Consider the following 14,300-nt stretch of genomic DNA (forward strand, 5'->3'; position numbering starts at 1 on the left):
CAGGCTGGCTTTTCTCAGAATGCTTTGTAAGGATAGGCTCCATAAAAGTCAACCTCAGTTCCTTAACATTGCAGGTCATAACTGATCTTAGGTACACGATTCCTAAATATGATATTCCAGCAAAATCCTTGATAATATAACCAAAGTTTCCAATTACATCCTGTTCTAAGGTGAGCAGATTCTTATTGGACTTCTGCCAACAACTATATTGTCATGAAAATAAGAGTATTCAGTAAGCATTTCAAAATTCTGGAGAAATCAGTGGGGAAAAAAGATCGATGCTTCATTTCTGTTTACAAAAGTGTAATCTACTAAATTCTTGTGAGTTATAATTCGCTTAAGAGAAAGAGATTTCTTAAATCCAGACACTATAAAACTATAATTGTATAACTATAAAATTATAATAAATTTTCATCAGTTCATTAGATGCCATGTAATCAATTCCAATCTTGCTGAATCTTGGGTTAGCAGTGTCATGAACCCATCAGTTCCTCAACTAGACTTCTGGAGAGCATCACTGGGTCAAGTGTATGGTCTTAAAGTTATTTAAGCAATATCATCAGAAGCCTATAACCAGAGTACCTGTCATAGTGTTTTCTGTAGTCTCAGAGTGTGTCCTGTATTGGAGACAATCATTCTGACCTGTAGCTGATTGCAGGAGCTTTCAGGAAAGCATCAGGGCTAAAAAATATCTAAATGACAAAGAGCATGAAATGGCTGTGATGAAAGACCTGATGAGAGTTCATTATACCATACCTGACGAGGATATTCAATTTTGTCTGTGGCATACAACATTTAAAATAATAATTGAAATTATGACTCATAACACTATACCGGCAAATAGCATGGATAAGGAGGACATTTCCAAATTTCCAGGAATTTTATATAATTTCTGAAAACAAAACATTTTACCCATATAAATATAACTCAGGGAAGGTTAGGTATCTCTTTTTATTTGTATATTTTGTACAGCTTTTTTTTACAAAAATACAACCTACTTTATTTGCAAAACTTGCCCTACTTTGCACACAGTTGTTTCTAGTTATCGTATTATTTCTAATAATTGTACTTATATATATTGATTCTATTTTTAATACTTAGTAATTTGTTTTCCAGAGCAAACTAGGAAGTAGACCATTTTAAATTGTCACATATTAACATTCTATAGTAGATTAGAAAATGTATGAATATACAATCTCTCAACATCTAGAGGGATGTGTTTCCTCGTAGTACAATTTCTCAGTGTAGTTGACAAAAAAATGTTTATAAACAGGCCAAAATATCTTCATTCTCTCTGTAAAATTAGGGGCCAAACGTATATAAAGTTGAATGTTATGTTTAATAATTAATGTTTTAGTATTATATCTTATTTATAAATGATCTAGGTATTTAATGCAAATCTTTTAGTTAGCTTAACTTTAAAGTTAAAAATTACCAAAAGTAATTTGGAAACTATTATTAGGCGGATTTGCTGTAAAAAATTATTACTGAAATAATGTTTTTAATAAGAATAACAACTTAATGAGAATCAAATCTATAAGCTTTAAGATTTTAAGTATCTAGTAAGTACAACATTAGCTTATTTGACTTGAACTCAAGAAGAATAGAAAGGTATGTTTGTTTTATGTTCAGTAGTGATAGCTCTAAAGACATAGTTTTATTACAACAAAAATCTTAAATCGATCTTATTTAACTGTGTTTTATCTAAATTGTGTTAACTTGAAAAACATTTGAATCAGTTCCTACGTTGCTAGAAGTTTAAGGAATATTTATTTATAAATGCTTATTTTTTCCAAGCTAAGTTAGAATAGAGCACTTTTAGAGGATTTTATAAATGAATTTTGCTTTGCTATCTGTTGTTGAGAAAATATCACGTATACATAACACACATTAATAGGCATAAAACACAAATAGAGATCTCACAGCTTTCATCCTAAAATTTTAGCCATAAATCAGGCATACATATTCTCTTGGTTAATTTTAGACATCTGCTTGCTTGGATTAAGAGATACATAGCCAATAAAGCACAATTTCAACATTTCTACTCATTTGATTACAAGTTCTCAGTCATCTAAAATAATTAACAAAATGAAAATTTCTAGGACTTCTGTGGGAGAGTATGGAAGGTCTTTTGAACTTTGTAACACTGTCAACTGAAGAATGATGAGGTTCATAAATTTGGAAAGGAGAGATTTCTTTATTTTTATTTATTTATTTATTTATTTATTTATTTATTTATTTATTTATTTATTTTGAGATGGTGTTTCACTCTTGTTGCCCAGGCTGGGGTACAATGGTGTGATCTTGGCTCACTGTAACCTCCACCTCCTCGGTTCAAGCAATTTTCCTGCCTCAGCCTCCCAATTAGCTGTGATTACAGATGTCCACCACCATGCCTGGTTAATTTTTTTGTATTTTTAGTAGATACAGGGTTTCACCATGTTGGCCAGGCTGGTCTCAAACGCCTGAACTCAGGTGATCCAACCACCTTGGCTTCCCAAATTGCTGGGATTACAGGAATGAGCCACTGTACCCAGTGAAAGATTTATTTCCTATAAAGGGTTGCAGCCTGCAGGGTAGTCCTTCTCACAGGCTGGGAAGAATAGACTCCAGCCAGGAGCCAGAAGCAGACAGTTCAAGGGAGCAGTAAAGAAAACAGTAATTTATGCTGAGTGGCATGGCCAAATACACATATTTAATAAGCTCTAGGAGGAGTTATGAATATTTATGAAGGGGGAAATGCGTGCAATCGTAGTTGAGTTTCTTACTCCTTCACGGGTCCTCTGTTCAAATAACAGCAGTGTTAGCATAATCCCAGGGTGAAGTTTTCGGCCCTCTGGCATTAAAAGGTGAAGCAGAGGACATGAAAACGTGCTCTGTGCATCCTCTGTATACTGGCCAGAACCTCTCTGTCATGGCTGGCCTCTTATCAGACAAGAAAGGCAGGGCAGCTTCAGGCAGTTGTTTGAGATCAGTGGTGGAGTCTTTTGAAAGGGCTGGTTTCTCTTAAATCCTTTAGTGAGGTGTCTGTTCAGATTTGGGTGCATCTTTAATTGGGCTGTTTTACTTAGTGTTAAGAATTTTTTTTGTATATTGAATACAAATTCTTTCTCAGATCTGTATTTTGCAAATATTTTCTTTCAATATGTGGCTTGTCTTTTTATTCTCTTAACAAGGTCTTTTCCAGAGTATACACTTTTAATATTTAAAAAATCCACTTAATTCTTTGTTCTGTGTGTATGACACTTTGTGTTGTTTGTTAAAATTCATTACTGAACCCAATGGCACATAGCTTTTTATTCTATGTTTTCTTCTAGAAATTGTAGAGTTTTGCATTTTTAGTGTAAGGATGATTTTGAGTGATTATTTGTATAAGTTGCAAAGTTTTATCTACATTCATTTCATTTACTATGGTTTCCAATGAATCGTTTCTTCCCTACTTTTGGGAAAGACACAGGATAGTGGGCTCTGTTAGAGTAGGTAGATAGCTAGACATGAACATGATGGGAAGGCTCACCTGGAGGGACCATCAACAATTTATATATTAGTAGCATCTCTAATGCTGGAGTGGTTGGGCACTTGTCAGTTGTGGGTATGAGGAATAAGGATACCCATGCAGAAAGAAACAACCTAGAACTCCTCTCAGGATGCCCTAATCATCATTCACTCTACAGTTAAAATGTCAGAAAATTGCTAGCTACATGCTGATAAGAAGGACAAAGGGGACATTCTTAAGAGAAACCTGGCACCATAAGTACAGATTAGGGCAGAGAAGGACATTCAAAAGAGATAGGCAGGCACAGGAGGTACAGACGTGACCACTGTAGGGTCTTCCTGGGAGGCAGGAAGAAGCCAGTGCCATCAGTGGATTTGGACTGATCACCACACATGTGCCTTCACCAACAGTGAGGAGGTCCCACAAGCCAAAGACGGGCAAGTTGAGGACCTAAGGTAGGAGCAGAAAAACCAGACAAAGAAAACAGGTGGAGACCTAGACTCAGGAATGTGAAGAAGTCCAAAATAAAAGTCCCTGCACAGGACTCTTGGGCTGTTTTCCTGCACGATCAGCCTGCTCCTCCCTTGGGGGCCTACCTATTTTTTCTACAATAAGCTCTTTACACTGCATTATTTTCAATGAAGTTATATGCCATCTTTGTACTATCCCTTGGTGAAAATCTTCCAAGTTAGACAAGAACTGGGACGTCAGCCCTTTCCAATAATAGCTCTGTTTCAGTTTGAATTTCTAAAACTGTGGGTGCTGAATAACTGGTGCTCTGACTTTAAGTGGTGCAGAAGGAGGCCAGTAGGGGACGGTAGCCATCACACTGGGAGCAAGACGGCCCGGTGGTGTCCCAGCTGCCAGCAGGGGGCATGCCACCCCTATACTATGCGCAAGATGGCCCTGCAGTGTCCCAGCTGCCAGCAGGGGGCGTGCCAGGACTACACTGTGAACCAGAGGGCCCTACAGTGCCCCAAGCAGCCAGCAGAGGACACATGGGCACCACACTGTGAGCAAGAGAAACCTGCAGTGCTCTGGCAACCAGCATGGGGGTGCTGCCACGACTCTATGAGCAAGACAATTTTGCAGCCAGCAGGGGACGTGCTGACACTACACTGCGAGTAAGAGGGCCCAGTAGCACAGTTACCACACCATGAGCAAGAGGATGCTGCATTGCCCTGGTTGCCAGCAGGGAGCGTGTTGCCACTACACTGTGAGCAAGAGGGCCCTGCAGTGGGGCCACCAGCAGGGGATGCCAGTAACCGCACTATGAGAGGACCCTGCCGTGGCTCTAGCCGCCAGAAGGGTACCTGGGCCCAGCACTGTGAGCAAGAGGACCCTGCACTGCCTGGCTTCCAGCAGGGGGCGCCCGAGCGCACCTTTTCAGATGGCTACACAGCGCTGGCGTGCGTCGCGTCGCGTCGGCGGGTGGGGGGAACAGCCTCACTTTGGGACAACCGTGGGCTGCGTCCACGGTGAGTAAAATCCTTCCTGTTTGCAGCCCGACTGCTTAAGGTCAGAGACTGGTAAGATCTCAGTGTGGAAAACTGGACACCAAAAGCCCCCTCTGACTCCTGCGCACCTAGGTTCTCCCCATTCATGGCCAGGCAGCCACACGTCGAGGTGCACACCGCAGCCTCAGAACGCAAATGGAGCGTTCCTACAGCAGATATGACATCCGAAATGCGAATACAACACCCACGGTGCTCGTGTAGAAAACACCTGTAATGCTAATGCAAGGCCTCAGTCCAAAATATTACTATAAAATCCGCACTACTCATGCAGCCTTGCCAATACAGCAGTTTTAATAATCAACACTGACATATCAGTGCAAATGTAGAAACTAACATGTGGTTAGGGATTAGGGTGAGGATTAGTGCTAGGGGTTAGGGATAGAGTTGGGGGTTACTGGTTAGGGGTTAGGATTTAGGGGTTAGAAGAATTTTAGTCAAAATAAATTTAAACATTTTATTTGAGCAAAAGAATGATTCATGAATCATGCCTGAAGCACCAGAACGGAAAATAGGGCTTGGGGTTTCAAACTCTTAGTGGTGGCAGCTAAGTGAGTTTTCTCATTGGCTCCAGCTAGGCGACCGCCTGTTGTGGGGATGGTTCTTTCAGCGTCCCTAGTCATACAGCCAACTGGCGGCTGGGCTTTTTGTCATTGACTGGTTGGTTTGTTAATGTTTTTAAGTCAGTTTAAATGCCTCCAAGTTCAGTTTCCGTTTGCTTAGGCAAGACCTCAGGCTAACAGCTTCCTCCTTTTTTGCTTTAACGTGTCGAAACCATAATTCATTTTCATTTTATTTTACTGGCATTAATAGAAGTAAATTCACATTTTTGTTGTTATTCAGAAAGCCGATTTAATTGGCAACCTATTTGTGATGGTGCATAAAATAATGTCTGTTAATCGTTAGCATCTTAGATGAGATAAAATATGTTAACTCTATTAAGCTTTGTTATTAAACCATAAGAGGAGTTGAATTTCATTTTTTTTCTTCTAGGCTTTAACCATTTAAAATACACTCAAGCATCTCCTAACGATGTGGATACTTTCTGATAAATTTGTCCTTAGTGATTTCATCTGTGTGCGAACACCATAGAGTGTCCTTATAAAACTTAGATGGCGTAGCCTATTGCTCCCAGGCTACAAACCTGTATAGCACGTCTCTGTACTGAATGCTGTAGTCAACTGTCACGCCATGGTGACTGTGGATTGTGATCCCAAAATATCTGAGTCAGGTCTCAGTCAATTTAGAAAGTTTATTTTGCCAAGGTTAAGGACATGCCCATGACACAGCCTCAGGAGGTCCTGACAACATGGGCCCAAGGTGGTCATGGTAGAGCTTGCTTTTACACATTTTAGAGAGACATGAGACACCAATCAATATGTGTAAGATGTAGAGTCATTTGGTCCAGTAAGGTGGAACAACTAGAAGTAGGAAGTGGGGGTGCTTCTAGGTCAGAAGTAGATAAAACAAAAGGTTGCATTCTTTTGAATCCTTGATCAGCCTTCCACTGAATACAATTTAGTCTGGTTCAGTGAATCTGCATTTTTACATATACAGTAGAGCAGAGGAATGGCATGATCTTGGCCCACCACAACCTCTGCCTCCCAGGTTCAAGCAATTATCTTGCCTCAGCCTCCCGAGTAGCTGAAATTATAGGCATGCACCACCATGCCTGGGTAATTTTTGTATTTTTAGTAGAGAGGGGCAGCCACCATGCCCAGCCTACTCTTGGTATATTTGCTGTGGTTGGGTATCTGTTCAAATATTTGCTCAGTTTTAAAATCATGTATGCATTTTGTAAATATCTTCTCATGTCTTTCTTGCCTTTTTGTTCTCTGAATAGAGTTTTTCACAGTAGAATACTTAGTTTTATAAAGTCTGTGTTGTCAGTATTTTCATGAATTGGCATTTGATGTTGTGTGTTAAAACTCAACACCAAAGCCAACGTCACACAGATTTTCTTTTAGATTTTTTATAGTTTTGCATTTCAAATTATAGTCTCTGAACTATTTTGAGTAGGTTTTTGTTTTTCTTAATTTGTGTATACATTCATTTCATTCTACATGGCTTCCAAAGTCTGTCACCATTTTTGGGAAGGATATGGCTGCAGTGGGCTTCATTTTGTTTTGAATTTCCAAAATTATTACACTGAATAAACTGAATATTGAATTTTATAGGTATTTTAGGACAGCCAGGTAGGGGTGCATGTCTGCGGAGAAACTGAGCAAGAATGACTGTGCTGAGCTCTGGTGCCACCAGAGGGTGTGCAAACCCACCCCTGACCAACTTCCCTCTGAGGTGCCAGAAGCAGCAAGGATCTTCAACTTCCTCGGGGTAGCACAAGGGTCGTGTTAACTAAGTTTTGTTCATTGGTGAGTAAAAAGCTTCCTTTCCACAGCCCTGAGTGCAGAGAAGAGAGTCTTTAGAGTACTCAGCAAAGGAAGAAACTCATCTAGAAAAATGAAATCCCCAAATCTCATCCTTATGACTGCACCCTGATATCATTGTCAACGTCCCAGACACAGTGGCCTCTAATATAATAATCACACTGTGCCCTAACATTACTGTGATATCCATACCATGCCCTAACACCAGTATAGTATCCACACTGTTGCTTCCGATACTAATGTAATACTATCCACACTGTGCCCTAATGCTAATGCAATATCTGCACTGTTCTCCAACACCAATATAATATGTACACCATGCCCTAACACTAATATCCACACCATGCCGTAACACTAATGTATCTACACAGTAGCCTCTAATGCTAATAAATATAATCATATCTACTAAATGGAGTCTGTTGACATTGAGACTTTTATAAGGGTTCACAGCTTTGGATGAAGCGTAACCTCTATAGTGGATTTTGATGATGTCTCTGCTTTTCTGGCATAGTATTGATACGGTTATTTTAAAAAGTAATTTACTTTTTAATACTGTCATTCTTCTAGGAGACTTCCAGTAGCAGTACAAAATATAACCTGTTTCTTTTCTTAGAGTCCCCAGCAGTTATTGCTGTGCCAGATTTGCTATATCCCACAAAGTACTCCAGTGTATTTTACCCAAAGCATGGACACTCTCCTAGGTTACCATCACATAACCACTAGATCAGAAAATTAGCATGGTTCCTATGTGATAATTCAGTTCACAAACTCATTTTACTTTTACCTCCTGCCCCACCTGAGAGTATAATGTGTTTTTTCATTCTGATCCAGTTTTCCTGTCACTGTTCCCAAGACTTTCCTACATATTTATGATCTTGACACATTTAAAGAGCATACAAGTTTTTGTTTGAACACCTGCTTTCAGGTCTTTGGGTATATACCTAGGAATGGAATCACTGAGTTATACAGTAAATCTATTTGTAACTGTTTGAAGAAACTCCAAATTATTTTACACATATGCTGCACCATTTCATATTGTCACAGCAGTGTTCAAGTTTCTGTACATCTTTGTCAACACTTTTTTTTTTTTTTAGTATAGTGTGAGTTAAGGGGTATCTCTTTATGGTTTTAATTATGACTAATGATGTTACACTTGTGAAGTGTGTATTAAAGTTCTTTGTTAGTTTTTAGATTGGATTGTCTTTGTTGTTGAATAATAAAAGTTATTTATACATTCTGGATAACAGACACTTATGAAGTATCTACTGTGCAGATTTTTTCTTCCATTCTGTGGGTTAGTGGAACATAATAAGAGTTTATGTGTGGTCTCTGCCCCAGTGTCCTGAGGCAGAGCACTAAGCCTTTGGAATGTAAGAAGTGATGTGTCTTTCATATGCTAATGAAGTGACTGATGGCTTGGGGTACCTGGACAGCCTCAGTGGGGCTGGTTGCCAAAGAAACCAACCTTGTCATTAGAGGATTTGAAATTTCAGCCTCCCTCCCATCTCTGTGAAAGGTAGAGGTGCTGATGGTTGAGTTGAATACCTAAAGGTGCTGTTGTAACCAATCTGCCTGTGTAATAAAAGACAGGGTTGGGAGAGTATCTGTGTTGCTGAACATGGGGAGATGCTGGGAGGATCACATCTGGAGAGGACATGGGAGGCCTGCACCCCTTCCCCACACCTCACGCTGTCCATTTCTTCATCTGGCTTTTCATTTGTAGCCTTTAAAATATCCTGGGTAATAAGTCAGCTATAGTAAGTACACTGTTTTTATGGGTTCTATAATGTGCTGTAGCAAATTGCTGAACAAAATAAGGGTGTTGTGGGAGCCTCCAATCTCTAACCAAGTCGACAGAAATTAATCTGGAAACCTACTGTTTGTGATTGGCATCTGAAGTGGTTACAGTCTTGTAACTGAGTACCCTTACTTTCTTAAAGAAGAAATGTATTACTTTTACCTCTTTCCTTTTCCCACACTTCCTACTTAGCTTTTTCGGAATGCAATTATAGGCTTTACCTTCTCTCCACTAGACACTTCCTACACTGCAAGCTTTTTAAACTATGTGTTTACTTATAAGTTCCGGGGACCAAAACTTCAAACAAACCAGGCACCTCTGGAACTCTCCCCTGCCAGGAGATTGCCAGGATACAACAGTCCATTTACAATGTAGCTCTGCCCATGATGGAACTAGCAAGACCACCTAATGGATAAAACATCAGAGCAAGTCCCATAGACCCTGCACCTCTTCACTCCATCCCCTTCATGGCATTTTGCCAAGTCCCCCTGCAAAGCTCCTGCTTTCTGCCCTGAAAGTGGATGCTGTTCCCTTAAGTCAGGAGCCTATACATTCCCTTCAGCTAAGCTCTGGCATAAAGTCACTTTTTTTATTATCATCCTCACGTTTAGCATTCTCTCGTGTGTTGCAAGCAACAAGCTGCATGACCTGTTTTCCTAAGACTGGACACTTAGCCTGTGGGGTCTGATGCTTTCTCCCGGTGGTGTCAGAATTGTATTGCACTGTAGAATACCCAGCTGGTACCCAGGATTTGATCTGTGTGGGAAAAAAACCCATGCATCTGGTAACAGAAGTGTTCTGTGTTGAGTGTTGAGAGTGTATTAGGAGAAGATAGTTGTTTTTCCTTTTATAACAATTTTGTCTTTCAACTTTTTTCATCATGTCTTCTGAGGTATAAAAGTTTTGAATTTTGAGGAAATCATCTTACCTATGTTTTCCTTTTGTGGTTTTGCTTTTGGTGTCAGATCTGAGAAACCATTGCTACATCCAACATCATGAAGGTTTAACAGTGTTTTCTTCTAGAGTTTTTAGTTTTCCCATCTTTAGGTCTTTGATTCATTTTAAGTTAACTTGTTAATGTAATATGAGGTAAGGATACAATTTCATGTCCCTTCATGTGGATAGCAAGTTGCCTTACATCACTTGTTGAGGACAACATTCTTTCCCCAGTTTAATGGTTATGGATCTTGTGTAAAATCATTTGGGCATAGAGGTACTGTTTTATGTCTGGACTTCCAATCTAATTCAATTGATCTTCCTGCTGCTTCTTGTGCCATTATGATGCTGTTTTGATTACTGTTGCTTTGTAATAAGATTTGAAATTGGGATGTGTGAACCTCCAAATTTGGAGTTATTTTTCTGGATTGGTTAGGCTACTTGGGGTGAATTAAAATTCTGTATGAACATTGGGATTAGCTTTCCCATTTCTGTCCTAAGACCTTTGGGATTTTTGTAGGAATAACATTGAATTCATAGTTTGCTTTGTGTAGTTTGGCAAACTTGACAAATACCATCTTCAAATGCATGACCGTAACATGTTTTTACATTTATTTGGGCTTTGTTTAATTTCCTTAAGCAAAGTATTATAATTTTTCCCATCTAAGTCTTGCCCTTTGATTATATTTATTCCTAATTATTATTGGTCTTACTTAAAATGAAATTTTTAAATTTCCTTTTCAGATTATTCATTGCTAGTGTATACACATAAAATGGATTTTTCTGCCAGGTGCGGTGGCTCACACCTGTAATCCCAGCACTTTGGGAAGCCAAGGGAGGCAGATCACCTGAGGTCAGGAGTATGAGACCAGCCTAGGCAACATGACAAAACCCATCTCTACTATAAATACAAAAATTATCTGGGTGTGGTGGCACATGCCTGTAATCCCAGCTACTCAGAAGCCTGAAGCAGAAGAATTGCTTGCAACTGGGAGATGGAGGTGGCAGTGAGCCAAGATCATGCCATTGTACTCCAGCATGGGTGACAAGAGTAAAACTTCATCTCAAAAAGAAATAATAATAAATAAAATAAAATGGATTTTTGTATTGGTATTGTACTTGTATGTTTACCCAATTTGTTTACTATCTCTAATAATTTTTTAAACATTCCTTAGGAATGTCTACGTATGAGATCAGGTGATAATTGATCCTCAAATAGTTATTTTATTTTCTTGCATAATTGCCCTACCTGTATCTTCCAATACACTATTGAATACACAAGTGAAAGTAGGTGTCTGTGCCTTGTTATACTATTAGGAATAAACCTTTCAATGGTGACAATTGAGTATGTTTACTGTTGGCTTTACGCTTTTTTCATGTTTAAGAAATGTCCTATTTTTAGGTTTGTGTTTTTTATCATGATATGGTGTTGAACTTTGTTAGAAGCCCTTTCTGCATCGGTTGAGAGAATTATGGGGTGTTTTCCATTCATTCTAATAATACAGTGTGCTACGTGGATGGCGTTAGTGTGTGGAACCAGCATTGATTTTCTGGGATAAAGAAATCGTGTTCATGGTGTTTGATCCTTTCCAAATGCTGTTGGCTTAAATTTACTATTATTTTGTTGAGGATTACTAAGTCTGCATTTTTGAGGTTATAGATCTGTAGATTTCAGTCCTTGAAATGGCGTGACACTGTGTAGGATGGATCAGGATGGGATTGGGTATAGATTGCGGTATTTACAGAGTTAGTGTGTAAGGGTATTACATAATCAGGACATAGGGCTTTACAGGCCAAGAGTTTACCAGTTAAAGATTATGGTATAAGGGCTCCAAGAGAGAAGGTTCAGGTTGGTGGTTGAGAGCTCCATAGTAGAGATTAGAGGGAGAGATTAGGCTGACTAATAGGGTTAGGTTGACAGGTCAGAATTACAGGTAAGGGTTAGGGTGAAAGTTTTAGTGAGATTTTGGATTGGGGTTATATACAGGTTAGAGTAGGTTTAGCTTAAGGTAAGGATTAGCATGGGTAAAGGTAACATTAGAGTTCATGATTGACAGTTAAGCTTAGGTTAGATTTAAGGGTAATTGACATAAGGTTAGGGTTAGGGATTAGGATTAAGGGTTAGCATTAAGGTTTACAGTTTAGAGTAGGAATTAGGGTTAGGGTTTAGGGCAGTGGTTAGGGTAAGGACTAGGGTTTTAGGGTTAGGTTTCAGGTTGTTGGGTTTAGAAATAGGGTTGGGGTTAAAGTTAGGATTAGGGTTGGGGGTAGGATTGGTTGGTTTAAGGTTAGGGTTAGTGAGGGTTAGGCTTAGGGGTTAGGTTTAGGATTAGGGCTAGAGTTAGGGTTAGAGTTAGCCCTATGGCAAGGCTTAGCATTAGGGTTAGGGTTAGGGGTAGGGCTATGTTTAAGCTTAGGGTTTAGCAGTTAGCATTAGAGGGTTGGTGTTAGAGTCAGAATTTAGGGTAGGGTTAGGCTTAGAGTTTGTGGTTAGTCTTAAAGTTAGGGGTTATGGGTTAGGACTAGAGTTATGGTTAGGGTTAGGGATATGAGACCTGGAGTCATTGGAGATTATTTTGGAACTTTATAATAATTTGACTGCCCTATTGGATTTCTGTCTTGAATGGGACCTGTTACCCCTTTATTTCTCTCATTTGGAACATCTGTTTTTTCCCAATGCCTGTATCCCCATTGTATCTAGGAAGTAACTAGCTTGCTTTTGATTTTACAGCTTCATAGGTGGAAGGGACTTGCCTTTTCACAGATGAGACTGTTGACTGTGGATTTTTGAGTTAATGTTGAAATAAGACTTGTGGGACTATTGGGAAGGCATGATTGGTTTTGAAAAGTGAGGACATAAGATTTGAAGGGTCAAAGTTAAAGAATCATAGGAATGTAGCTAAACATATAAAAAATTTGCAAACCCGTAATTTTTATGATGAACAAATACATTTTATCCATCTTTTATATATATTTTAATTTTTTTAACCCAATGAAATGTGAGTTTTGTGATTTTGATCTTACTATAGCAATGGTTTTATAAACAAAGAAAAAAATGAAGAATTCAGGATTGCAGAGATGGTAAACTATTAAAAGTAGCTTGGGTATTAAAATATTATGAAATAATTGTGTATTAAATAATTCTAAATCCAACAGTTTTGATTGAACAGATCTGTAGGCATATGTAAGTGTTGAGGTGAAAGTGACAACCAAAGCAGTTATGTTGAGCATTTGTATCTGGAAGTAATCCATAGAGGAACTGGCTGTGGACCTTCACCTCTTCATCACCTTTGTTTTGTGCTGTAGCTGAGTGTCAAAAACCAAACAAAACAAAATCGCCACTTATTTCTTAGAAAGAGAGAGAAAGAATATTTCCTTCAATTTAAGCATTCCTAAATTGCCTCCTGGTGACCCCTGTACTCTTGGAGGAGGCCAAGGCAGAGCAGACCCCAGGTGTGCAGGCAATGCACTTGACCCTGAGGACATCAGGTAACCAGCCCCCCATTCACCCCCGGCGCCTGAGTCACCCCTGCAGCCTAGACGTGGCATGGGAGCAGCAAGTGGTACACCCCAGACCAGGACCATGCCCTCAAGCAGCAGGAATCCTGAGGCTGGGGACCCAGGTGGCAAAGTCAGGTGGTCAACCCCGCCAGCAGCCGCTCAGTCTCATCAGTGTGGATGCAGAGTGCCCCAGTGCAGGGGCCCAGGATCCAGAGAGGTGTCCAAGAGGAGCAGACCCTCAGGCCAGATGGGCTGTACACTCAGCAACCCTGATGCCACCCAAGGGAAGCTCCGCCATCCCGTACTAGTACCAGAGCTGCACCTGCAAACTGCGCATCCGGCATGGTCAGAAGTGGGGGCTGGTTGTGGAAGGGGCAACCCCTGACTTTCCATGTGTCTCCTGCTCCCTGACACCTGCCAGGCAGACCCCGGGGCCAGAATCTCAGGGCTGAAGCCAGGCCATCGCGAAGCCACTCCAGTGCCACGGAGTGCCCATGCCAGACCTGATCTCCCTTTGAGGAGGAGTGGGGTGGACGCAGGGTTAGCCAGGTCTCCTTTATTATATGAGATATATGTAAGCGTTGATAATGTCCCATTAGGAACTCATGTTTGTGATATGAAATGCCCGCCTGTGATCCTCGGCAGCCTGGGCAGGCCCAGGAGAACCC

At 40.1% G+C, this 14,300-nt stretch overlaps 1 protein-coding gene across 4 annotated transcripts in view; it reads left to right on the plus strand.

Moving 5' to 3' along the window:
• The window catches only part of LOC108592882 (transmembrane protein 60), a 55,887-nt gene extending 43,576 nt beyond the window's left edge, over window positions 1-12,311 (plus strand). For 2 of the 4 annotated variants that reach the window (XR_013524053.1, XR_013524058.1), the window contains 2 exons: window positions 7,188-7,382; window positions 10,876-12,309. The gene's annotated coding sequence lies outside the window, so the exon portion shown is untranslated. Of the gene's footprint in view, window positions 1-7,187; window positions 7,383-10,875 lie in introns of all 4 variants that reach the window. The other 2 variants (XR_013524057.1, XR_013524055.1) reach the window with 2 other exon arrangements.
• Window positions 12,312-14,300: the final 1,989 nt, after the last annotated feature.

Source organism: Callithrix jacchus, chromosome 11, assembly GCF_049354715.1.
Source record: "Callithrix jacchus isolate 240 chromosome 11, calJac240_pri, whole genome shotgun sequence".
Taxonomy (NCBI): domain Eukaryota; kingdom Metazoa; phylum Chordata; class Mammalia; order Primates; family Cebidae; genus Callithrix; species Callithrix jacchus.